Below are 21,441 nucleotides of genomic sequence, written 5' to 3'. Positions count from 1 at the left end.
GAATGTCCTCCCCCTCTCTCTAGACACACTCTTTATTAAAATAAACCAAAACAAATAAGCAAACAAAAACCAAACCAACCAAACAAAAAACCCACAAAAACAAAAAGAAATGAAAAAAACCCACTTAAACAAAAAACCACAAAACTTCTTTTTGGTGTGACATTTTGTATATTTAAAGAGCTTGTTCCCCTCTTCTACTGTGAAACACAAAGCAAATTTCCTTATCCTCCTAAACTGTCAGCAAGGGGGGTATCTGGATTTTATAATGAAATTAATTTGTTTTCCTGCAATCATTTTCTTATAATTTACAGTTACTCGTCTGGTTAACCCCTAGTCTAATCAGGACTGGTTTTTTCATATTAAAAGTTCCCCAAAAGTTTATATTGTTATGTGTAAATATACAGAATTTATAACCTGCATAATAATTTGGCATTTAAAATCACCGCTTCTTCAGTTATAAAAAGAGGTTTTATCTCTTATGTTCCTACGACCATCTGACACTCAGGTCACAAATCCTATGACCTTCTCAAAGGGCAGGAGCCTAGTCTAATACATCCCCCATCATCTATAGGAAATGGATTCCATGTTATTTTTCATATATGTAGTGTTGTTAAACATGTAAGCCTTCTCATAACAGCCATGCTTGTGGGAAGCACTTTGTCTTTGCAGCATCCTTGAGCAGTGTATCAGAGTTTCACATGACTTGGTGTGAGTTTCTGCACTGAGCACCAGCACAGATTTCTCAGAGAAGTTGTGCAGTCTCCATCCTTGGAGATTTTCAAAAGCCGCCTGGATGTAGTCCAAGGCCACTGGCTCTAGGTGACCTTTCTTGAGAAGGGGGTTTGGAAAAGATGAACTATAAAGGTTCTTTCCAACCTCAAGCACTCAGTTATTTTGTGATTTTTCTTTTTTTTTAAATTCAGCATATGTGAGAACAAAAAGGCAATTTTTATATAGTCAGACTGTGTTGATTCATACAGAACTTCATTTTGGGTTCATGAGAAGTTAAATGTTCAAGGGATAGAGAAGCAAAGTGAAAAAATGAAACTGAAGTTGGAAAGACTTATCTAGAAGCTAAACTGTGAGATGGGAAGGACACAAACAGATGAAGCAATTATTACTTACTGCACCCATTTACTTTATTCATCACAGCTTTAGGATTGTCATGGAGTTATTAGTGATTATATTACAAAGACACAGTGCTGAAGGTTGGTGAATAGCTCTAATATAATCCAAAGCACCAAAATAACTAATCAGGACACAGCTTTTAAGTGTCAATCATGTCCTAAAGTGGATTACTGTGGCACAATTATAATTCATTAATTTTAAATTTAAAGATGTAGATGTGAATAGTTTAATAGGGTTTGTGCATACCTCCTTCTGCTGTGGAAGATAAAACCAAAAAAAAAAAAGATAGGGGAAAAGTTGAAAATTCAATTTCTACTTTATTTTGAATAAAATATTCCTCATTCCTCATTCTTCTTTTGCGCCTTTTTGTTCAATCCTCATATGAATCTGTATGTTCAGTGAGAGATAAGAAACTCCAACAGCTCACAAAATGGTCACATATTGTGTAACTGAGCTCTGTTTTACTTGCTCACGACTCTGACTTCCCTCCCTCCCTCCCTCCCTCCCTCCCTCCCTCCCTCCCTCCCTCCCTCCCTCCCTCCCTCCCTCCCTCCCTCCCTCCCTCCCTCCCTCCCTCCCTCCCTCCCTTCCGCACTTCCCTTTATTTCCTTTATTTCCTTTATTTCTTTTTTTTCTTTCTTATTTGTTAATTTTAATATCCTCACAAAAAAGGGATTTTTGGGGGGATAAATTATTACTTTTATTTCTATCTACTAAAAAAAAAAAAGGAAAAAAGAAAAATAAAAAGTAAGTGAGCAGTCCCTCTTTAAAAAAGTTAATTTAGTGTTATAAAGCCATGAAGTGTACAAGAAATGCTAACTGGTAAGATAATTTTGTCCATCCTTATGCTCCTCCTAAATGTTGATGTGCCTCTGTACAGTTCTTCATCTTATTAAAAAAGAAACCCAAAAGGGTTATTTTTCTATTCATATGGACACAGATCACCAGCATCTGTTTTAAAACTATCCTTGATAGTCTCAAATATCTCAGGTGAGGAGCTGTCTGTAACGATGCCTTAAGTTTTAACTTTCATATTTTTCAAATTCTGTGCTGCCTAGATGTGTAATTCTGAGCTTCATATGTAGTGTTAGTGAGCTCTCTTCACAGGGTAGGCAGACAAAACCATTCCTTTTCTAGCTTTATACCAAGAACAGTTGTTACAAGTTTCAGGCCCAAAAGCATAAACAATGGTGGACTGAAGAGAGAAAACAAGAAGGATGGGACTTCGTAACCTGAAGCAGTGACTGGACAATTAACCCTGATACGCAGATGGACTAAAATTTATGAAAAATGTGAGACCTTGTGACCAGTCATCCATTTTGTGACCATTTTTAGGTCCATCCTGAGTGTAGCCCTGGCCAGAATCTTGTACTGCCCAAGGTGTGTCCTTTAAGGCCTTTTAATAAATACCTACTTTATTCTTAACTCTGCCTAGCCTCTGTTCTAAGTCAGCCTTCTCAAGGCATCAGTTTGGGCTAGTATTCCCCCAAGCACTGGGAGAAGCTAAAATCAAAACCTGAAAACTTTTCTTGTCAGGATAGGAAAGCCAAAACATGAGAGAATGGCAGACTTTTTTGATAGTCACCATGTAAATATAACTACAAAGTTTTTATTTCTTTGCCTATTTTTTATACAACCGTTTTTAGACCTATTACCATTTAGGAGATTATCAATAAGAGCTTCAATTTACCTTTTAGTTTTACCCTAATCTGATATGATGTGATTTCAGGTAGCTGGATGACTCCAGGCATTCTTTATCCAGAATATTTATTTAACCTTGCTGCCAGAAACTGGAGCTGTGAGAAAATCATCGAGTGTCCTAGTTCTCCCAGCAGACTCACAGCTCTATCCAAAATGTGACTGAGTGTCTTGCTGTTGAGCTACACAAGCTAGAAAGTGAATTATCATTACAAGGGTTTGAGATGCAGAGCTGTCTGCCACAGACTTTGAAGGCTGTTCCTCATGCTGTTCAGATGCATGAAGGCTGCAGGGTAACAGGGAGTCTATTACCTTTTGTAAGTACTGTATTATACAGGGTATTTCTTTACACAGTGTATTTGCTGCTGATGGTCTATATAGCTTACTGGCTCATTCATTAAACCCTAAAGAGCCATTTCAGAATGACTACTCAGAGAGAATCCAATACTAAGTCTAAATAAATCAATTAAAAGCAGGCAACTGCTGGCTGGAATTGGTGTAAAAACTGAACAGAAGAAAGGTAACATCAATGGGCATTAAGAAGACATGCCTAGATTCTGAATACTAGAAGCAGGTATATGGAGACCATCTTTCAAGAAGAGACAAGGTCAGACACTGAAACTGTTCTAAGATTAGAAAGTAGCAGAAAGTAATTCAATGTTATTTATTCAATAAGGCATCAGCTCCTTACGATATTCTTGAAATAAAAGCTATTTCTTGACATCATCCTATTTCTCTCCTTCTTTCACTTTGTTACCATTAAGAAATGACCATCTTCATTAATCTAATGCAAATGTAACACTAGCAATACTGCTTTAAATTAAAGTAAATTATGGTAAAATATTCATGAGCAGTTGATTTAGCCTACAGATGCTGTTCATGATGTCTGTGGATAAACTATGTTTTTATATCTCACACAGAGAGACTCATTTGAAATAGATAATCTGGATAAAACATTTTTATCCTTGTGAATGAATTTATCCACAGATGTTATGGCATATTTTGTTATAATCAGAGCTTCATTTAGAGAAGGTTTTGTTTTGTTTTTGTTTTCTTATGTTTTCTTTTCTTTTATTTTTAATAAATAACACTTAAGTTTATCTTTTTTAATAACATCTCAAATATAGATATATTATTTTCCATTTGATGCTGCTCTGGATGTAGACATTTGAGCTATTTTACAATATAAAGAAAAGATCATTCTCTTCTTTGCACTAAAGTACAAAAACTGCAGTGATATTACTCTTCATAACATGAAATGATATCTTTCCTGGTAAAACAGCATGCTATTGTACAGTAGGTGTTTATTCCAGTAAGCAGAAACTAAATGCAGAATTTATTTTTGACTTTTAATAAATAATTTACTGATCACTTCTGTACAAGCAAGACAATATTGATTCACTTTGTGTGATAATTTTCAGCTTAGAAAGATCTTTGAATGACTATCCAACATTAAATGAAAATTAATTGATTGGCAAACTGTGAATAATGAGGGGGGAATATAAAGAAAGCTGATGAAGACAACAGATCACAGTTACAAATTATATAATATTTTTATTTCAAAATCATATTAAATTGATAACTAAATGAATATTTAAATGCATGAGAAGGAAAAATGCATAACCAGTGATCTAAAGATTAATATCTTAGGAGTCCTTGCATATTGTGACACTCCCAGTCATAGTACTTGAAAGCATATGCTCTTGCTTGGCTTTGCTCTTCACAGTTATGTACAAGAATGACCACAGCTACTGCCCTAACAGGGGAGTTAAAAACCAGCAGAGGGAATGGAGAGAGCTATCTGCTCCTATAAATAAGCTCATCATGATAATCCTGATAATAAAAGAAATAGCATGCAAAAGCAGTAACTTTTGCCATAAGCTGTGAGATGGACTAATTTTAAGACAGCTATACAGTTGTAAGACAGAGGGTAACAAGAGAATTATGAGAACAGTGATGCTGACGTGTGAGACCAAATATTTTCAACATCACCCATGTGTCAAAACTCTATTGTTGTCTGAACATTTATGCAAACTGAGTTTGAAAATAGACTAATATTACCTTGTAAACCAACCAATACAGGCAAAATTGAACTAGAAATCAAAATGGTTTTACTAAAGCAGAAACCGTCAGGATTTGTTTTCTGAAAAATACTTAGGCATGCCTTTTTATTTCAAATTACTGTTGGGAAGAAAAATAGAGTTGTATAGAGCACAAATATTGACTTCCTGAATTTCACACTTAGGAATGCACCAGCTTAAGAATAGCAAGCTAGTTTGTTTAACTCTGGCTGTAGGGGCCTTGGTATACAGCCAATCTGTTAGTACCTTGTATGACACAGCATCTAGTACTACAGCCACATGAAAAATGAAATTAAAGTGCTCAACAGAACAATTCACATCAAACATGGTAAATAGAACTCAATGGATACACCAGTGATCAAAACGTCAGCTGAACCAGCCACTCTCAAATTAAGATTATTTGAAGAACACACATTTGTGACAGTTATTATTGCAGCCAAAACTTTATAGAAAAGGTCAGGTAGTAAAAAAGTATAGAACTTTTTATACCTGTCAAAATGTAGACAGAGCAGAAACACCTTATACCAGAATGAAACATGAAATTTTGCACCATGTTTCCTGATTTCCCAAGGTTGTATCTGAATGAGTCATATCTATGGGTTGCTCAAGTGGGAAGTACTAGAGACTACTTATATGAACTTGTGTAGACAAATTTAACAAAAGTTAACACCCCTACAAAACTATTGTCTTTTGTCATGATAGTAGATCTGTACATAATCTGTACAGAATAGATTTCACTACCCAGCAAATCATACATAAAAAACTTCTCTCTTGCTTGATTTGCAAAAGAAATAAGGATTTTTCCCTTTGTTACTTCACTTTAATGAATTACCTGAGTTATTTTGAACAATATGAATGTATTTCATACATAATGACTGTATTTCTGTTAAAAAATGTGATGCATTAAATGGAATTCATTAAATCCAACTGTAAATTTCTGCAATCTGAAACAATTGACTCATCAGCAATGAGAAGATGTCATTAATATCTGAAAATAGATTCTTACAGTCTGTCTCTACTGACATTTTTTTAAAGAAGAGGAATGTCAGTAAGAGGAAAGTCGGTATGATCTACATTTTGGATTAGTGAGTGTGGTTTTCTGAAATAGTCCATATAAATTAATAGTAAGCTGATTTTTTAGTTATATTTCTTGAGTTGATTCTTAGAAGAAAAACCTTGAAATCTGAGCATATGGAAAATTTATTTTCCTTTCCCTTTATTGATAGATTCCCACCTTTTCTGACATTGTGTATTTTTGAGGTTCAAGGATACTTTTGAAAATACTTTTCCTACAATTTGTTTGAAAAAAAAAATCTTTTAAAGGTTATTTCAGGTCATTGTGTCAACTGCCCAGTTCCAAATATACAGCAGAATACTTATATTCTGCCTTCAGTATTTATTAGGGAACACAAGAGTAGATACTTGTTTTATTAATACATATTTATTAATACATATTATCTGATTGTTAGATATGTTGCTCCTTTCCTTGGTGAAACTTTTAACAATTATTTATTTTCATTTCTCTCTTTGAGTCATTCCAAGTCACATCTTTTCTGAAAGCACATGTAAACCTAGCTAGGAAAGAGTGTGTTAGCCAAAATTCTTTTGATTTTAGCAACATATATTTGTTGTTTTAGATGAAAGTGTTCAAACTGATTTTTGTAAATATCTACTTTCTCTGGCATCTGTCTGCTGCTTGGTTGGATACTGACAAGTAACCTAGTGCTCTACTTGAGACTTTATTTGCATATTTTAATTACATACTCAATAATACATAAAGTTTTATAGAAGAGATAGAACTCTAATATCTAGTGGTCTTAGAAATAAACAAATTATCTGTTCCTTTTACCAGAGCAATTAACCCCTTCATTAAATTTTGTTCATTGCAATTATTTTATTTTTTTTTTTCCTAAAATTGTCACTGTGCAATTGGGAAATTAGCTTAAGGACAGCAACCTGGAAAATTGGGACATAAGAGTGTGGAATATGACAACATAATTAGTGAATGATAAGGAAGGGTATTTAATAAGATAGCAGCAAAATAGATCAAATTATAAAGAGGCTAGACTGTCTGACTAGAAGTATTTGTACATAAAAGTGGATAAGAACTGGTGTAATGAATGGGAAGACAGATAACTCAAACAGGCCAGGGATTACAGGTGATGGTTGCAATAGCTGCATTTTTTTTTTTTTTTCTATTGCTCATAGTGAAAATCCCGAGGTCAAGGGAGTAATTACAGCAATCAAGAGCAAAGATAAGGTGGTCTGAATAACACAATTTAGATTAAAAAAAGGATTTCTAATCTGGAATGAATTTGGAAATAGTTGTGGGAGTGTGCATACATGGAATATTTTAATTACTAATTCTAAAAATCTAAATTTAAAATATTTAGCAGTTCAATATAATTCAACTAAAGAAAATGGTCAGTCTTTCTCTGGAGCAAAACCAAAAAAATTTGCTAGTAATCAACATCATATTGCTTTTTGCATGTATTCTTTCAGCATACCAGCTGATACTGTTCAGGTGTATTAGTAAACAGTTTACAACATATTTATGCATGAAGAGCTAACACAAATAATGAAATTAATTTCACCTCATTTTAAACATCTTCAAATTAGACATGTCTGCTATTCATCTAAATTTCCTTCACAGACATTAAAGAGAGCAGCATCTCCAGAGGCATATTTATCATGGTTCTAATAGATACCTATTTAAAAATGAATTATTCACTCTCTGGATGTCTTACTCCTTTCTTTCCACTGATTACTTGGATAGTATAAACTTCTGACTTGGACCACATACTCGACTTGTAAATGAGTTAAGTGAGATGAAATGGGTGTCATTCATAGTCACTTATCCTATTGTGAGTTGAAATTCTTCATTAATTGTTCCAATTTACATTATACTACTCAAGCTTTTATTCTTAGTTAAAAGACTGTTTTGAAAATTCCATGTAGAAACTTTATTTCTTTGTTGCTTTTACCATGGAAATGTTCTTTATTGTTTCTTTAATGATACATTGTAATTAAAAGGGAAATATTTTGAACTTTTGTGTTCTAAGCACAAAACCAGCCAAAATAATATGAGCAGAAGAAGCAAAGAAACATCAGTTAGAATGAGGAGATAGTTCTCCTTTATAATAAAACTCTTGAGGCACTTCAAATCAGAAGTAATGGTAAATACTTATGACTAGTATGTATACTGTGTAATTAATACCACAAATTAAAACATTACTTTCAATCTCACAAATAGACACAAACACACATGAATACCAATACTCAATCTTCCTCCTAGTCCTCACATTAAAGTTTTGACTCAAAATTATAGTAGCAAAATAAATACCTTATATGTGTCCACTCCCCTAATTTGGAGCGTGGGGGGAAACAAAAGATAAAGAAAAAAGGAGCAGGTCTAGAAAGAAATAAACCAGACTTCTTGTTAAACAGCAGCACGCAAAGAGTTCAAATACAAAGAGATGTGATAGATGGGAAAGAATGCATATGCCTAAAGAGGAATACAAAATGTTATACGAGCTTGAGATATGAAGTTAGGAAGGGAAAAGTTCAGCTGGAGCTCAAACTAGAGAGCCTTCTATAGGTTGGTTAGTACTGAGCGGAAGCACAAGGAAGACACAGACTGCTGCTGGATGGAGCTGGCAACATAGTTAAAAATGACACAGAAAAGAAGTATTCAGTCCTGTTTTCACCTCAGTCTTTAAGGTTGATGTCAGCTTTCAAGCCTCCATTCCAGGATGAAATGGAAAAGCAAATGGTGAGTCACTGACAGCAGGGGAGAATCAAGCTAGGGACCATCTGTAGCAATTGTACAGGAAAAGGCTTTTAGGACCTGATGGAATGAATCTGAAGAAATCAGAAGATCCTATCGTAAACCTCCTCTGCCATTTTTAGAAGGTCATGGAAATTGAAGAAGAACATGGATTAAAAAATAGTCAAATATGTCCATCAACAACTGAAAAAAAAAAAAAAATCTAGGAAAAAGTACTGACCAGATAGCCATTCCTGGGAATATAATAGAACTAATCCATGTGGAAAATTTGTCCACACAAATGAAAGAGAAGATTATAAAGAGCCAACACAGGTTTACAAAGATTAAATTGTGCAGAGCCAGTCTTACAGCCACCTATGATAGAATGACTTCCTTGGAGAATGGAGTGATTGATTCACTCCATACAGCATGTTAGGCCACATGAGGCATATTGTGCCCAGGTTGGGTACACCCCAAGTAAAATACAGACCAAACAGAGGGATCAGAGGAGGAGACAGAAGATGATGGGAGTAAGGAGAATTTGATGTATAAAGAAAAATTAAAGGACCTGTGAGGGAAGAACACTGGGAGGAAAAGGTTCTGGAGAGATCTAATCACAGTTTTCCATCACCTGAATGGTAGTTATAGAGGAGAAGGAGGCATTCTTTTCAAAAGGCTGCAAAGTGCACAGACAAAAGATAATAGGCATGAGTCAATTCAGGGGGAATTCCATTCAGATGAAAGGAAAAAAATAATCTTGAGGACAGTTAAAGATCAGACAGGGTACTCAGACCTTTTATTTGTTGGAAATACTGAAGACAGTTTGACAAGGCCACAGTTAGCCTACACTAAAGCTCTGCTTTCCATAGAGGGCATCTGGAGGTCATTTCCAATCTAGACTCTTATATCATTTTTATAATTGTACCTTTCATGCAGAAATGTATTTGATTCATGGAGGATCATCAGTCAAATTAATCTGAATTTTTTAGAAAAATAAATTTAAAGTTGACTAGTTTAACTACACCAAACTCCTCTGTGGGTATTCTCATTTACCATTTAAAGGGTCTTAAACTGATTTGCTATAATTCAATTTCCTTACAGTAAATTAAAATATTAGTATTTTCTCAAAATGTAGGCATGGTCAATTTTTAATTGTTTATATTTAAATTTCAAATATGTGCTCAGAATGTTGGGAAATCACATTTAAGTAAGTTAACACATGTTCAGAAAATTGTGTCTCTCTCTGGTCAGAGCAGTAAGATACCTATAATACTCACACCCTCTATCATTAGTGGATAGTAACGGGTTATATCAGTATTGTACCAGTCTGGTCACTTGATGAAAAATCTCAATAGGTGCATCCTCATTCAGACAGTTATGTTGTACTGGTACAGACACCAAGTTATTTGACTAACTCCATCTGCAACAGACACGTTGTGATTTGGAATACTGATGTATTTGGAACCATACTGATGTTAATCATTACAGGAAAATGCACTCTGCCACCTGAATGCTGAATTCCATTGAATAGCACCATAAGGATAAAATGTGCAACATCACTCGTTAATCATGTCTCACTCTGTTCAAATGCAGATGGAGCATGGATATTCATATGACTTGCTTCTTTATCAGAAGAAACATGGACATTTAAGAAGGGGTCCTGGGAATGCAGGATGAATGCTGATTTTCACTGATATGTAACCATAAAGAAGGGAGTGCTGGACAACCCATAAGTCTGTCTTCTCTGCAGTAACTTTTAATCTCTCGAGATGTCATGCAGTGGCCCACTTAATCTACACAGCAGAATACTTGTCCTGCACAGGTACAACTATATAATGTCATATTTTTCATCTTAATTGGTCTCATTTTTTCTGCATGGAAATAAAAGCTTGAAACTGTATAATGACCTCTTGAACTGATCTGCAGGCCTATGTGGAATATGCACCTCACTGTACTTTATGTGGTATGCCAAATGACCCTGAAAAGAAATGCAGAGCACATTGTGTCAAAGCAATAAAGAAAAAAAAAAAACCAAAAAAACATTACTGGGATAGAGATTATCAGGCTTTTCACAGCTGAATTCAATTTCTTGGAATTTTATTTTGGATTTCAATCCCTCTTTAAAGAATGTTTATACCCTGAAGTAAGAGGTTTACTTTTAAAATAAGGTAATAATGATGCATAAATTGCCTGCTTTGAAGCTTTGTTAAAACTCTTTGAAGCTTGGGGTTAATTTGGATATAGGGACTACAGAGACAGGCAAAGTTGATTGGACAAAATAATAAAAAAAAGCTTTCAAGTTCTTCTGCTCATTCCTATGCACCAGTGCACCTAATTCACATTTCTTAAGCAGTCTGTAACCTATGTCAGTCTCCAAGAACAATGATGCTTCTGTAAGAGCTGATTCAGCAGAATGAGAATCAGCAAGAGCAGCTCTGCAATATTTAAAGTCATGAATACAAAAAGGGAAGGAGAAATTTCCCAGTTCTCAACTGCTCAGTTCAGAAATACCTTTGTTTTACATATGCTCTTAACAATGACAATAACAATATGCTGTTACCAATAACAATGTATGTAAATGGTATTAAGTTTAAAACATTATAAATATTACAAATAACTCCAGCACTTCATTTTTATGCACAGCTCCTGTGAGAGTTCACCTTAAAAGAAAAATGTAATCTCAATCTCTAAGAGTCCATTCTAATGACAAAACGAGGTTCTTTCATATTTTATTATTCCTAAAATGAAATTGATTTCTACTTTATGCTGTGAAAGGCTGTGAAGTGACCTCATTTACACCAGGGACTTGTCATTAACAGATCTTCCCTTTAATAGATCCAGAGTTCCTTTTGATTAGATCACTTGGCTCATTTAGCACAACACATTTTCTGCACCTGGGGCTTATGTTTCTAATGTTGTAGCTGCTAGAAGACTCATCTTAGAGGGCAGTCCCATAAGCTAGATATTCCATCAAAGAAGTTTTTAATACAATGTATTACATACAATTATTATTTCTGTGCTGCATAAAGACCTAACCCTAAGGCAGACCTCTGTACTGCTGTGAACTGTGAAGAACTGTGAAAAAAAAATCTAACAAAAAAACACAAACAATAAAAGAAATTAGGGCTGGAAAGGTTAGATGTGCAGCAGGTAGCAAAAGTGACACTAGTGAGATATTAAATGGAGTGCCGTGGCTCATGCTCAAGTGTCCTCTTTATTTGGCCTCATCACTTCCCTGCAGCTATTAACTGATGCCTGGCAGAAAAATATAAATTCCACATGATAGATAATTATGCACTACCATATCCACATGGGATCATTCTCCTTACCTTCACAAAATTAGTGGGATGCCTGTGTCCTAAACACAGGATTGTCTTTTGTACTTCTGCCAAATATATCTACTAACATTCTTATAGGTATAATCAATTCAAAAGAAAAACAATAAAGTTAAGAACAGACTGCTTATTTTAAATCCTTTTAATACATCAGAGATGCAGACAAAACTGTGAGCAAAACCATGTTACAGTGATTGTAACATGATACAACAAGATTCATATGATCAAAAGTAGGTATTTGAACTACATACAACTAACGCAAGCTCATCATCTCAATTTTCCTTTATAGTGGGGAGAAAAAAAATTTCATTAGACTATGCCTGATCTCATTCTAAAGCAGGTATCTCCTACAGAACCAAATCTGAAAAGTTGTTCTGATTTGGCTTTTTTTACTTATTGACTACAAAAAATTATTAAGGTGATAAGCTCAGACACTGCTATTTTCCCTGCCAGCACCTTGCTTAGGTGAGATGAATCTTGCTCTGGAAGTCTGTTTAGAGATTCACTGAGAGCAAGATCAGTAATTATGGAAAAGTAGCCATTAATTAATTTTCTGCTCTATGACTTTTGGAACTTTGTTTCATTCTAATTAACAAACAATAATTTCTAAAATACTTAAGCCCAACATAATTTCGTATATGCATCTTTCTCTCCTTTCTGTATTGTCTATATACATGTATCCAGATGTCGTGGTTTATAGCAACAGTACTCCCAGTTTAGGGCTTCCACTGTGTCTGCAAACCATGCTTTTCTTGGGCGTTCCCCCACTTTCCTCTCCCCCTCCTCCTTGCTGCAGCAGGGAGAGGAGAACTGGAGGGACAAAAGGCAAAGATCACAGGTTGAGATAAGAAAAAATTACTGGGAAGGGAGGGTAGAAGAGATGCATGATTCACGTAGGAAGCCTCCTGACAACAGACAATACACGACTGTCCTGCCTAGGTTTATTCCACCAGAAGGAATAAACCACCCCTTCTCCCGAGGAGACTCCCTTCTTCTTGCCAGGCAATGACAAGGGGTGGCGCAGAAAAACCTCAGTTTTCTAGCCATGCCCCCTCCTGGACAGTGCAAAAAATAACCCTCTCCTGGCCAGAACCAGGACACCAGTTTATTTTACCAAAGTTTGCAAGTTTGCTTTTTTTTTTTTTTTTTTTTTTTTAATCTATTCTTTATCTCAACAGTTTTACTGTCCTTATCTGTATGTAAACTGGCAATGTGTTTTTATAAATACTCTATCAAAAAAGTTAAAATCACAAGAAAAACAGCCCAATGAAAAAAAAAATTGATTATGCTTTGGAGTTAAGTAATTATATGCCCAAATTTTATTATTTTGCCTTGTAGAAAGATAGACTGCAATACTTAAAGCAATGTTGTGAGGACAATTTCCATATTCATAAGAAACTAAGACCTGAATCACTCATATTCAAGTTATCTCAAATTAGCTTACAGAAATGTACTGAAAACACTCTTAGGTAATATTGGATATATTTAAATTCCCAGGAGGTTTGGAAGAAATTTGCTTATTATAAGAAATAGAAGCAGAAAGTGACACCCATTGAAATAAATTCATTTCCTTGAAAGATTATGAAGAAAACTCTTGTAGAAATAAAAGAAATCAGAGGAAACTGTCTAGAAAGTATTTTTGTTACATTTGTTTTTCACCAAATTTTTGGGAAGTTGCATGAGTCTTGTTTTTTCCTCAAGCAGTATCTTATGTCTCTGGAGTCATAGAAGGTATGGAATTAAAAAAATCACTTACTAGCCAAGATGCTGCCAATCTAATTCATTGTGATAAGAACTGGGATACTCAAAAAACACATTACAGAGATAAGATGTTAATCCAAAAAGATACTTGAACCCTGAAGAAAAAAAAGTCATGCCACATTAAGCACATCAGGTTCCTGCTTTTTTAAAACAAAGGTAATGTTTTCCAAGTCACTGAATTGTTACGTTTTGACTTTTCCTTAAATTCAACTCAGTTGAAATATCTATGGCTTAGAATATGTTAATTTTAAAGAAATAAGTTCTCGTTTTATAAAAAAAGAAATTTAAAAATGGCATCTTATGTTTTATTCATGTATTTACTATTATGTAGAACAGATTTTATACGGAAGGTGTGGGAGAAGAAATCACTGGTCTGGAATATATGTTATATATATAACACAAGAAATGAAGCTGCCAGCAGTGGAATAATAGTGACAATGTTAAGATTTTCAAATGCCAAACCATGCTTGCCTCTGGTAGATAGATGGGAAGAACAATAATAATAATAAAAAAATATATTACTTGACTTGTCTTTATTACTTTTTCCCCAATCATTTAAAGAAATTTCTAATGTATTGTTTAGAAAAATGTTTTACAAAAGCATGGCAACCTAACAATTTGAAGAGGTAATTTTACTTTTTTTTTTTTTTAATACTTAACCAGGACTGTTTAGTCTGTGAGATCTGAGCCCAGGCATTTTTTAATCATCAATTCTTTTTATTTTGTTCGCTTTTCTTTAGTTCAAAATCAAAATAAAAGCAAACCCTGACTGAGCAACTTCAATTTTTCTGGAATTGGTTGCTCTCGTAGGACCTAAACGAGCTTGTTACCTGTCCAACCAACTTTACATTTAATTTCTATTTCACCCATCAGACTCTACAAGCTATCAATAGCACAGTATTCAAAATCAAAAAAATCAATTAATGCATTAAAACAGCTGTTGGGAAAAAATATTATCTCTAAGGGAAGTAATGAAGTAATTCACAGCAATGAAGCTGAGGAAAGACAAATTGCAGTATTTAATTTCTCCAAGAGCTAGTAACTGTAAAAAGGGAAGGCTGTGTTGTCATTTATGTATACTGATTTTTTGCCTTTCGTTTTACAACAAAAATCATAGCAGTGAAGAATCCAATCTTCTTACTAGTTGTACCACAACTTAAGCAGTCATAAAAATAGTAGGGGGGAAAAATGCAACAACCCTCAAATAAAAACAACCTTTGTTCCCTAAAACAACCAAAGAAACAAACAACCCCCACATTTAAACTTGTTTTAAATATTGTACATAAAATATCTTTCTGGTAACTATAAATTTCTTGAGTGAGTGAATTTTATTTTTTTTTTATTTATTTTTTAAAGAAATTGGGAGTTTTCAAGAAATAAGGAACATAGTGCTTGGTTTTTAGCATTAAATTTCTCCTTAATTATAATGACTTAAAAAGTCTCCTTTCTATAAAACACTAGTCATAAAACAAAGTGACTTCTATGTGTTGGTGAAGGTTCATTTTCAAGCTTGACTTCTATCAATCATCATACTTTCTATAATTCATAAATCACTGGGATGATAGTATTTGCTTTGAAGAAAAATATTTTTTTTCTCTGTTAAGGTAGGAGAAATTTTAGTTGGACAGTGCTGGGTTTGTTGGTTTTTTTTTTGCTTGCTTGGAGAAATTTAAAAATCTAAACTGAATATGAAAATGGCTCTTACTGACTTCATCCATATCAACTAGGCCATTTTCTTGCAGTCACAAGATCTTGGACTCACTATTGCTTTCTAAGCTAGGAAAGATTTCCCTCTAGGGTCTTCTGGAGGCTATTGCTGCACAAATAATCAATGGGAAAAACAGAAGGAAAAGTTGAAAGTTAAGATTGTATTTTAGAAATTCAAGCAGTCTGTATCTTAAATTCCTACTCCTATCCAAGATCTTAATCTAGTTCTTCCTTCTTAAATTGTCCTTTAATAGAGAAGGGATTACTTTAACATCAACATTGTTCAAAATTGTATCTTGCACAAAGAAGAAAATTACCGAGTAAAAATATAACTTTATTGAGTCTACTTTTCATTTCTTAAAACTAACATATACTTATGGAAATTACTTACTAAATTTAATCCTTCCATAAATGAATTTTAATACAGGAACTCAACAGGAACATTCCTGAGAAAATGAATAAATTAGAATGTGTTAGAAATTGCTATCAATTATAGAAAATCATCTCAGTAATTAAAAAAAAAATATTACTAGCATTATCAATAAAGTCACCAAGTTTTTGTAACCATGAAAGCATTGTACACATATATAAGTATAAAGTTCTAATACTGATAAAACTCAGCTGTCTTGTTTTTTAGGTTTATTTTTAGCTTCTGAGAGCATATCCTTACTGTAGAAGCCAATCAGAAAAACAGTACATTATTTTCCCCAATAAGGCTGTATTTTTGCTTAAGCTTTATTCATAAAAGAATACAATATTCATAAAAGAAACATTGTTTTGTTTTGCTTTTTCTTAGGCTTATTCATAGTTCAAAGATAAATTTTAGAAGGACAAAAAATCTCCAAGAAGGACAGTGAACCACTCTGAACCTTGGATTCCAGAACAACAGAAGCCACAGCTACAGCCTATGGCTCAAGCTCAAGTAGAACTTTTTATCTTTGGAGAACTACAGAAGAAGAATTTCAGCACTTCTTTTTTATTCTCTTTGGACTATAACAAAGAATCTGAGGAAAAAGGAAAGGAAGGGAAGGTAAGCAAGGGAAACGAGAAGCATTCCTCTGCTAGGAGTAAATCTTGTTAGTACTTTATATGCTTTTGAAAAGGATTGATCAATTTTAAATACTCCATTTCTGAATTTAAAAAAAAACAAAACAAAAACCCCACAATTTTACTGATGGTTGATGAAGGAAGGGATCTCTTCCCTCTCTTTCCTTGAGGTTTGCTGCCAAAAAAAGCCCTGCAGCATTCTAAGCAAGCAAAGTTACAAAGAAGTCATATCTACCTATGATAAGATGATGTAAAAAAAAATCTTAAAATAAGCTTATATTTTGAAAGCTGACATTATTTCCCAGACAGCAGTTTTTCTTAAAGATGTAAAAGAAAGATAAGAGTATTAATATTGTTTATATTGTAAACCTCCATAGCCAAACTTGAACTAGCTTCTTTATTAAAAGGTGTTTAAGCAATTTCTGTGCTTACCTGTTAAACTTGAGGAATTTGTTACAGAATTACACAGTTGTTGTACAAAGTTATTTTATGTAAAAGACTGTCCTAAATCAACTGAATAGAGTCACTGATGGTTTTCTTGGTGAATGATTCTCAGCCTTTCCAAGGTGGTGATCTATTAGTTGAAGAAAACAACAACAAATTGCATATACTATGAAAGCAAGAGCATAGAATGTATAAGTTTAGTTATTTTTTTCTTATATTTCAGGAGCTGGCAAAGAGTAGTTGAACGAGAATAGAATGCAATGCAAATGTAAAGATTGGGATTTTCTTTGCTTCATTTTGTATAAGCTAACTAAGTATTTTTGAAACCAAATTCTCTTTCCTGATCCTTTCCAGTTGTGTTTTAGAGGCAAGAACTGAGAAATAATGCTCTAGAAGTAGATTTTTCATTACTAGCTTAGGGTTTTCCCTTCCAAATGTACAGACAGTAGGAAACCTGTCCATGAGAAACATGAAGAATTTATTTCTGTTGTACAAAAAAACCTCAAAGTTAATTTCATTAAAATAATGTCCCCAGACATGGAAGAACACTACACCATGCTTATTAAAATTGCATTAGATATAAAAGAGAGAAAAATAGTAAAAAAGGCAGATGAAGCTATAAGAAATGAAATTTTAGGTAGTAGTTTCTCCAGTCTTACAGTTCATTTTATTCCACTGAAAAGCACCATCCATCTATCTTTGAACACACATGCTGAGGCAAAGTGTCAAATCCTTTTCAGAGAGGAATTTCCTTAAAAGCATTGAGGTACATGATTTTAATAAGCAAAAAGTCAGCCTTCATACTGGAGAGTCTAGCGGTCCCTGCATTCAGGAGAGTTTCCCATAGGAAATTCCTTCTGTCATTTGCCTTTCCCACCACCTGCTTCTAATTTCAGGTAGAAGTTTAAGTCATTAAAAGCACTGAATGGTTTCCTGTATTTGTTTAGACAACTAGCATAACTTTCATCTAGGTTTACCTTTCTGAGTGGTCATTTTCTGTCACTCCTTGAGAGTTCAATATGAATAATTGTTATATTGATGAATAAGGGTTTTCTGAGTTTGTTTTGTTTTAATGTTTCTTTTCTCTTGCCACATGCTGCTTCTTTCTCATAGCAATTAAACGTTCTATGACACTTCAGCTAATGGCTCAGTAGATTAAATGAAGAGTAGCCTTTACACAGCCCAGCCTTTTTGAGGCACAATCAACTCTGGAAATTGGTTTGATTACAGTCTGATTGTTTTCAGACCATGAAGTAATGCTAAAACTTTGAATAAAAGTATCTAGCGTATCTGACAATCTCTCAGTATTTCCCATGTAAATTGATCTAATAAAATATATTGTTTTCCAATTACAGACCTTATCTTATCCCAAATATCACTGTATCTAAATATGAATTATGGTGTTGTATTTAGATTTGGTATGAAATTACTGCAGTGTCATGGAGGATGCACTGTGGAGCTGAGTGGCTAAAAGAGTGATTTATTATAGCTCAGAGAGTTTTATTTTGTGTGGAATTTCTGTGGGGTAATGTGCACTTGAATAAATTTGTGTGGTCTGTAATATAAACACCCTCATGGCCATACAAGATTCTTGATCACATTTCAGTCCTGGTCACAATAGAAATTCCTCATCAAATGAGACAGTTAATATAACCTAGGTTCAGACTCTCACTTAGCGGTTTAACTTTCCTTTAGAGTTGATGGAATAAAACAGGTTGTTCCAACAGATGCTACGGAACAGATAATATAGGACATTTGCTCTGAATGAATATAAGATAAGGATCTCAGGCTGCTAAGCTTGAGAAAGTTAGTAGCTTTTTTATAAAGGATCTCTAAAATCATTAAGAGAAAGTGTCATCCTGTATATTGACATAATATCTAGCTCAGATGTGATTTTTGATGGAATCTGCAAATAGTACTGCAATACCGGTAGAGATATTGTCAGTAGAGATATGAGCAGCAAACCCCTGGAAAGCTTCTCATTCCTTTCAAACATCAATTTTTAAAGCAGATTTAAATTTTTTTAAAACCAAAAACCAAGGTAAGGAGACCAGTAGACAGGTAGTATAGAAGAATGATAATACACCACATTTTCTATTTGTCTTTAAAACTCTTGCTTTTTAGAATGTTGCTTCTACTTAGTAATATTCTCTTTATCTACATTCATTTATTCAGTATTTCAATAGCAAACAGCTCAGAGTTGATTGTAACTTCAGATCTTCTGTTATGACTTGGATCAACTGCCTACTGTAATTTAATTGTGTTTTCAGCAAATTAGTTTCATCTGCAAATCAAAACATTTGCATCAGCTGTACTGTTGCAGACACGTTGGACTACTTGCAGCAAATCTGAATGTTCTTTGCTGCTAATAAGAAGGGACATACAAGTTGTTTATTTATAGACTTTACAAGACTACAGTATTTTGAAAATTCTAATATGTGCAAGAACTGGTTTAATTCTTATAAACAGAGGTTAAAGAGCCTCAATTAATGCAACTTGCATTAAAAAAAAAAAAAAAAGTGTAAATACTGAGGTTAAAAGCTAATAATAAACAGAAATCTGAAAAAAAAATTGTCTCCTAGTATAATGCACATAATCCAGCATTGGCTTATACTTAGAAACCCCCAAAATGCAACCGGCATCTTGCTGTCAAAAACCAGGAGATGATAAAACATTATAACAAAAATTAAATATAATATAAACAGAGTACAGGAAATAAAAGGAGGAAAAAAGAGACCCACTGTAAAAAGAAAAATGGGGGAAACATAAAACTTAAGAAAGCAAAGAAAAGATTTCTACAGAAATACAGCATGACAGACTGCCAGTAGGATGGAGGAAAGATAATGCAGTGGCTAGACTTGAAGTGATGTCAAACTAGAGATACAGTGGTAATACAGAAAAATGCCTACTGGAAAGATGAATAGGCTCCCTTTAACCATGACTAGAACATGAACTGCAAAAGAGAGAATTGTGAGATGTACTGCATCCACCCAGCAGTGAAACCAGCACAGTTTCCCCTTTGGTCTTTCAGATATGAAAAGAAGATGACATTATGCACCTTTGAAAAGGATGGTTCAGAGCAGGTCCACACTCTGTGGTCATGGTATTCATTACATATTAACTGCCATTACAAGGACTCTAAAACTTCCATTTCCATCTCCTGTACATCTGAGCTTCTCCAGCTCTCAGAACAGGTTTGTTTCATTCTCTCTAGTTGCTCTGTGTTTCTTTCCCAGTGAACTGTGTGCAGAAGGGAAAAGTAATGGAGTGCTAACATTTGGAAGCAAAATACACTGTACAATGTAGTGGCTGTAAAAAAAAAGGACTTTGACAAGATAGAAAGAATGACATTGTTATAAATGGCATCTAATTTTTAGAAACATGAGTAAACAGACCCTTGGGCTTGATCTACAGAATGAACTGGAACAATTCATATTGACTTAATTTAGCAGGACTGTAGGAACTTTATTACATAATACAGAGATACTTCCTCATCTTTAGACCCAAACTTCTATTGAAGCATGACAAAAGCTTGCAGGGAAATGTTAGAAATAGTCATAGGTGACCCTGGAAATATACATAATTGCTACTAAATTTCCAAGTTTCAGATTTCTTATTTAAACAGTCTCCAGGAAAAAATAAATTATATTATAAATTGTAAAATTACCTGTAATTCTAAATGATGTCTGCTTTGTCTTCTCAATGGGCTGTCTCCACACTGTAAAAATAGATAAGTTTTTCTGAAATATCTCTATGATTTCTATTTAAAAAAATACTCTTAATCAAGGAACGAATTTTCCTGAATATTCATAAGGATCAAGATGCAGCCAGGATTGTTTAAATGTAATTAATATTAATATAACTAATTATATTGTCCAAAAATCTTGAGTGTATTGCTTGTGGAGAAGGACATGTCCTACAGAAAGAGGTACTTGAACTTCACTGTAACAGAAATGAAATGACAGAAGATTCATAACAGGAAAATAATCATCTATAGAGAGCAAACTCTAAATTGGTATAGCTATGGCAGTTTGTACCAGGCAAGAATTAAGCTGACAGTCTCAAGGCACATACTCCATTCCTGAAAATAAAAATGGCTTAGAGTAAGTGCATTAACATTTTTGACAATGCCACACCTGATCTCTTGAGACCGGGGCAGAGGAGGGTCTAAAAAGAATAACCAGTGGAAGAGATGCAGTTGTGTTCATATCAGTTTACATCTATTTCTATCTGATTTCTAGGACAAATTGCAGCCTGCAGCTGATGTACACAGCCCTCCTAACTAGCTTCTTTAATTGGTTGCTTTACATGGAGTCAGATAATATCGTTAAGCAACAGAATGTTATAATGAACTGAGGACTGCACTTGAAAAATAAGCTATGCTATTTTTTCAGGCTGGTAAAACACAGATTGCTTTCAGTTATTTTTCTTGGCAGGCCTATTGTTTCTGCCCATAGCCTGTCAAGCTAGCATA

Source organism: Poecile atricapillus, chromosome 1 (genome assembly GCF_030490865.1).
Source record: "Poecile atricapillus isolate bPoeAtr1 chromosome 1, bPoeAtr1.hap1, whole genome shotgun sequence".
NCBI classification, from domain to species: domain Eukaryota; kingdom Metazoa; phylum Chordata; class Aves; order Passeriformes; family Paridae; genus Poecile; species Poecile atricapillus.
Note: the sequence above shows the minus strand (reverse complement) of the source record.